Source organism: Dipodomys spectabilis, unplaced genomic scaffold (genome assembly GCF_019054845.1).
Source record: "Dipodomys spectabilis isolate Male_0828 unplaced genomic scaffold, ASM1905484v1 ptg000619l, whole genome shotgun sequence".
NCBI lineage: Eukaryota > Metazoa > Chordata > Mammalia > Rodentia > Heteromyidae > Dipodomys > Dipodomys spectabilis.
Window position 1 is genome coordinate 593,215 of NW_024871296.1, and position 7,082 is coordinate 600,296.

The window sequence follows — 7,082 nt, forward strand, 5'->3', positions numbered from 1 at the left end:
TAGGCCCTCTGTCCTGTTCCACATCTTAGAACTCATGTGGTATTTTGGCACTGGTTGTATCACCTGCTGGAGCAAGTCTTTCCTTCCTTTCTCTCACTTTTTTTTAATACTGAGATGCTAGAGATCGAACTAGTGCAGGCTGACTGTCAAATGTTCTATCTTGGTGTGTGTGTGTGTGTGTGTGTGTGTGTGTGTGTGTGTGTGTGTGTGTGTGTGTGTGCCACTCCTGGGGTTTGAATTCATGGCCTGGATGTTATGCCTCAGTTTTTATGCTCAAGGCTAGCATTCTACTACTTGTCCAACAGCTCTGGTTTTTTTGGTGCTTAATTGGAGAAAAGAGTCTCATATAGCCTTTCCTGCCTGCACAGGCTTGCAGTTATAATCTTCAGATCTCAACTTCCTGAGTGCTATTGTTACAGGGGTGAGCCACCAGCACCTGCCCTCTACTTCTTACCTACCTCGGCCTTCCTCTGAGTCTCAGAATTGTATGTCTCACCAAGCTCACATTTTTTTGCCAGTGTTGTGGCTTGAACTCAGGGTCAAGGCATGTGCCTGAGCTGCTTTTGCTCAAGGCTACATTCTATCACTTAAGCCACAGTGACACTTTTGGCTGATTCTGTTTATGTGATACTGAGGTATCCGACCCCGGGCTTCATGCTTGCATGTTAAGTACTCTACTACTTAGCCACATTCACAGCCCAAGGCTTACTTCTAACAGGAACTATGAGGGTGGGATTTATTGGCATACTCTTTTCAGCACAGAAATCACTGGGCATTTCAAATCTTTGCAGGATTTGGGAACAGAGTGAAACTCGGCAAGGAGGAATGATGAATGAGTGATAGCCACCAGGCCCCAGAGATCTAGGCTCACGTCCCATACAGGGATAGGGAATATTGAGCCAGAACCTTCCACAATACCTATAGCCTAGGAAAAGTGGTCTCCCTGGAGGCAGTGGCTGGCTGCTAGATGTCCCAATGGGACACCTCAGCCAGAACATAATGAACCCGTTGCATACACCAGCCAAGGCAATCCTTCTGGGCTTCAGTTATTAAATGGCAGAGAAGGATGCTTTGTTCAAGCTACTGGCTCAGACTTAGTACTCTCTGAGTGCTTTTCCCAGCTTTCACATGTTGGGGGTCTGGTCATGGGCAACCTGATGAATGCCCATCATCCATACATCATCTGTAAATACACAGAGACATGGAGTTACTGCCTTCTTTTTTTCTTTGGCAGGTCTCAGGTTGAAATAGGAGCCTAGGCCCTATCCTTGATCTCCTCTTTCTTAAGACTAGAACTCTGCCCTTGAGCCACAGCCCCAACCCTTGGGGATATTTTCCTGTGATCTCTTAGAAATAAGAGTGTTGCAGACTTTCCTGCCCTGGCTGAATTCAAATTGGCATTCTCTACATCTCAGCCTCCTGAGGAGCTAGGATTACAAACAGGAGCCACTGATACCTGGCTTTCTTTGCTTCTTCTTGTTACGTTTTAATCATGACAATCTGAAATCTTCAGTGTCATTCCAATGGTTTGCATTCGAAGTAAACTTCCCAGGCCTGGAGTTCGAACCCCAGGACTGCCACACACAAATGGAGGCAGATCCTGACAAACTCATTCCTATTTACATGAATGCTAATGGAATGTTATAAAAGTATTTAAATTTGCAGTTAATTCATGATTCTATTTTAGAAAGCCACACATAAATCATTGGATTTATATCTTCCATTCTAGCACCATGTTATGATTTCCCTAATGGAAGGATATTGATTCATTTTTAATTAATGCTTTTATAAGTATTAAACCTTGATACTTCATTAAATGGAGACATAATTTAATAACTAATTGTTGGTAACTATATATCATTAAATGGAGACCTAACTTACTAATTAATTATTGGTAACTATATAAAATTTCATAATATCCTCACATTCTCTCTCTACATATATATATATATATATATATATATATAAAACAATCTACACACACAAACTATATATATATATATATATATATATATATATATATATATATATATATATATTATATGGCACTAGTGTGGCTTGATAACAGGTAACAGGTCGTCAGAACTTCCTGGAAGCTCAGTTTGCCAGAGGTTGGTGTGCTAAGACTTTGACCCCATTTATGGATTGGACATTGTAGGCCGTGAGTTGAAATCCCAGCATTGCCAAAAATTTATTCATGTAGTAAGAAGCCACTTTTGACACATTTTTTTTCCTGAAAAAAAGTCCTGGGGCTCAGTATGATGTATAATTCATATGCAAATGTATCCTGTATGATAGGATGTAATAAATGAAATGTTATATGTGTAATAATACTAAATGAATAAGGGTAATAAACATCATACTCACTAAACTCATGTGTGTATTTTTTCCAGTGCTGGGGCATCAATTCAGGCCCTGGGAACTGGTCTGAATTTCTTGTCTTCAAGGACGGTGAGCTTCCCCTTCACCCACAGTGCCACAGAGAAACCCAGATGCTGAGTTCAAATCCCAGGCCTGCCAGAAAAATGGTGCAAATTCCAAGACAGGGCCTTATTTTATTTTATTATTTGTTTTGCCAAGCATGGGGCTTGAACTCAGGTCTTGGCATCTCTGCCACAGCTAGCCCTGGGATTCTAGGATCCAAGTTCAAATCTTGGGGTTGTCAAGAAATAAAAAGGAAAAGGATAAAACGGAGAAATTCAAGAAGGTGGTTTTACATTTTTTCCCTTTGCATTGTGACCATCCTGCGTGTAAATGACAAAGCCCTGAAAGTGTACATGACATTGCATGCTGATGTTTGGCTGGCTATTAGGGAAGCCATAACCGAAAGCATAACTTAGGCTTGGAGGTTGAATCCCAGGGCTGCCACTAAGTATTGGCGAGAGATTCCAAGAAACCCATTTCCATGTACATCCATATGAATAGAATTTTATAAAAGTAACAAATTAGTAGTTAGTGTATGAGTATATTATAAAATTATACATAACAATTTTATTACATTGATTAATTTTCAATTAATAATTTATTATGTATTCAACCATGACACTTAAAAGTGGAAAGAATAATTTGAATGTCAATAATGGGTAGTAATATACTATATGTAATTTCATAATATACAGACACATTTCTCTTGTCTTATACATATGTATATTGTCTTATATATATACATATTATATATATATATATATATATACATATGTATATGCATATACATATATGCCTATCTACACATTTATCTGTTCATACGCTTGTCACTCCTGGGGCTCAGTGGTATAATGATAACTAGTACATACAAAGCCCTGGATTCGATTCCTCACTACCACATGCACATAAAAATCGAGAAGTTGTGCTCTCGCTCAAGCAGTTGAGCATTAGCTTTGAGCATAAAAGCCTAGGGACTGTGTCTAGACTCTTACTCAGGTCCAGGATGGGCATGAAAAAATATTGAATGTTGTGACTGTAATTCTATAAGGATAGGACTTCAAATACCTCATCACAGAGCAAGCCGGGAGTCTGGTGCTGACAGCTGTCATCTAACCTGACTTAGTCAGAGGTATACGACTGCAACTCAGCCCCACAGAACCAGATGCTCCTGGCTTGCTCACTCCTGTCATCCAAGCTACTCGGAGGCTGAGATCTGACACTGGTGGATTTAAAACCCAGTCCTGGCGGGATGTCTGTGAAACTCTGAGCTGTGGATCAAAGTGATAGATCTCCAACCTTGAGCAAAAGATCTTAGGACAGTACCCCCAACATTTTAGTGCAATCCCTGTGGCTGACTCCCCCCCAAAAAATGCTCCTCTGAATCATTAGATGTGAACTTTGTGCAGTTTGTGATGTGTTTCTGAAAGAATGGTGATATTGATGAAAGCACCCTAATACTAATTAATGACAGCTTGTGGGATGCATCTATGTGATGATTCTTTCCTGGAGTCAGGGCCCTCACGGGGTGCTGTGTGCTGAGTCCTGCACAGGATGCTATGTGCTGAGTCCTTCACAGAGTGCAGTGTCCTGAGTCCTGCATTGGGTGCTGGGTGCTGAGTCTTTCACAGGATGCTGTGTGCTGAGTCCTGTAAAGAGGGTTATTTGCAGCCAGGCACCAGTGGCTCACGCCTCTAATCCTAACTACTCTGGAGGCTGAGATTTGAGAATAGTGGTTCAAAGCCAGCCCAGGCAGGAAAATCGCTGAAACTCTGATCTCCAATAAACCACCAGACAACTGGAAGTGTCACTGTAGCTCAAGTGGTAGAGCACTAGCCTTGAGCTGAAGAGCTGAAGGACAGTGTTCAGGCCCAGATTTCAAGCCCCATGACCGACAAAAAAAAAGTGTTATGTACTTTGTCCTTCAAAGGGTGCATACTTTCATCTTGTCCCTGTAAGAACTCCAACTGACATGACTATGCAGAAAAGAATATTGAGGCTCAGATGTGTCCCCATGGCAGGGACAAAATTATGTATTACTGAAGACTAGTGAGTTGTCTACAGTACACAATTGTTTTGTATTGTTTTTTCTAAGTCATGAACCTTGAACTCAGGGCTTAGGCACTGACCCATACCTCTTGGGCTCATGGCTAGCACTCACCACACAGAGCCAAGGACCTCCTTGCAGCAGGTGCCATGGCTTAGGGTTCTATAACCGAGGTCTGTCATCCTGCCTTCTCAAGAAGCTGAGATCTGGGTTCCAAACTATCCCTGACACAAAAGGTACCATGAGACTATTATATCCTATTTACCACTAAGAAACCTGAAGTAGAAGCTAGGTGCTTGCGTCTCATGCCGGTCATCCTAGCTACTCAGGAGGATGAGATCTGAGGATCATGGTTCAAAGCTAGCATGGACAGGAAAGTCCTTGAGACACTTAGATCCAATGAACCACCAGAAAACCGGTAGTGGCTCTGTGGCTCAAGTGGTAGAGCACAAGATTTGAGCTAAAGAGCTGAGACAGCACCCAGGCCCAGATTGCAACTCCTACAATGACAACAACAACAAAAAAGTCAGAAACATACTAACAAACTTGAAGTAGAGGGGTGGGAATGTGCCTTAGGAGTAGAGTGCTTTGCATATATGAAACCCTGAGCTTGATTTCTCAGAAACACATCACTAGGAAAAAGCTTGAAGGGGCTCTGTGGTTCAAGTGGGAGAGGGCAACCATTGTACAAGAGAAACTAGGTACAGTGCTCATGTCTTGAGTTCAAGCTCCAGGAATAGTGTATGCACACACACATGCATGTACACACACTCACACACAGAGAGAAAGCAGAAGTGAAGCTCTGACAAAGTAAAGCAGTAGACTTCGGCTCTGAGCTCATGGTCAGCAACCAGGCCCTATGTTTAACCCCCAAACCTAGCCAGCCAGGGCCTAACTAGGAGAGGTCAAAGGTTTCAAAACCTGATGAGCTTCACCAGTCCTAGATGACAGGAAGCTTTGTGATATCCAACATGTGCTTGGATTGTCCAAGCTCCTGGAAACCTAGGAGAGGCAATATAGGCCCATCATTGCCGGCAATGAAGCGTTTCATTATGTTGAGTGCCCTAGTTGTCTGCCTGAAGGATTCCTGAATTATATTGAGCACTGTATCTGAACACTGGAATATAGTCTCATAAAGGCAGGATAAGAGCACAGAACTTGGCCTGCAATGGGAGTTGGCAAAAATGAAGGTCTCCTGTTAAAACAGAGCACTGGGAAGAGAGATAGCTAAGGTAAAAACAGACCTTTTTCTCCTGACCTTCAGAGCCTGCCCACACATCCTCACTAATTGGCCCAGATGGAGTTATTTGGTACACAGCTGTACAGGAGTGAGGTCTTTTGTGTTCCTGTCCAGACAGAGATAGCTAAGGGTAAAAGCAGGCCTTTTTCTCCTGACTTTCAGAGCCTGCCCACACATCCTCACTAATTAGCCCAGATGGAGTTATTTGGTACACAGCTGTACAGGAGTGAGGTCTTTTGTGTTCCTGTCGAGACAATGAGGGAGACTTCCTCCAGCAGGCCTGGGATGAAGAGAAAACCTCAGGCTACATTGGGAGCAGTGAAGGGAGCCCTGGAACATGAAATACCATAAAAACAGTCTCTGTGTTATGAACTCATTGTATTGAATACAATTTTCTTGCTTGGTGCCATTCATCATAGCTACTCACGAGTTTCACCTAGAGGAATACATCCATACTTACACAAAGAAATTGAGGTACAGGTTTTTTTTTTGAGGGGGCAGTCCTGGTGTTGAACTATGAGCCTAGGCCTGGCCCAAGAGCTCCTTTTGCTCAAGGGTACTGCATTAAGCTTGAGTCACAACCCCACTTCTGGGTTTTTCTGTGATCTCTTAGAAATAACATTGTCAAGGACTTTCTTACACTGGCTGGTTTCAAACTCAAATTCTCTACATCTCAGCCTCCTGAGGAGGTGGGATTACAGTCAGCAGACACTTTCACCTTCTTTCTTTTCTTTGTTTTATAATCTGGACTGACTTCTTAATAAGGTCATCCCTATGGTTGGGACTTATAAGTAAACTACCCAATGTTTTTTATAGCTGCTTTCTCTGAGAGTATTTTCTCTCTTCATCTTACCCTCTGTCACAAGGTTGAAGCCAAAAGTGAGAAATGAGTGTTACAGGATTTAGGAGCAAATGTCCACAGGACATGCCAGTTCTGTCACTTAGCATTGAGCTGCAGTGAATTTACTGTCTCAGGATATGGGGACCAAAAGCTGGAGTGATCCTCATACTATCTGCATTGCTGCTTTTGCCTATAAAATGATATAATGATTATGAGTGTTTTGTATCTCCAACCTTAATTATCTAAGACACACTAGAAGCATGTCCCTGTTTCCGTTTTTCTCTAGTACTTCTCGAGATTTAGGCTAAAGGTTTGGGTAGAGCGGCTCCTAGGAGAATCCCTGAGGAAATCCACTTGAAGCTTCCTCAGGAGATCTCCATTCAAAGCCAGCCCTAGAAGGAAAGGTTTATTGTCTCCAATAAACCACCAGAAAACCAGAAGTGGAGCAGTGTCCTAGAGGGTAGAGCTCCAGCTTTGAGAGAGAAAGACAAGCAGGCGATACACCAGACCAGGCAGGAAAGCCTGGGAGGTGT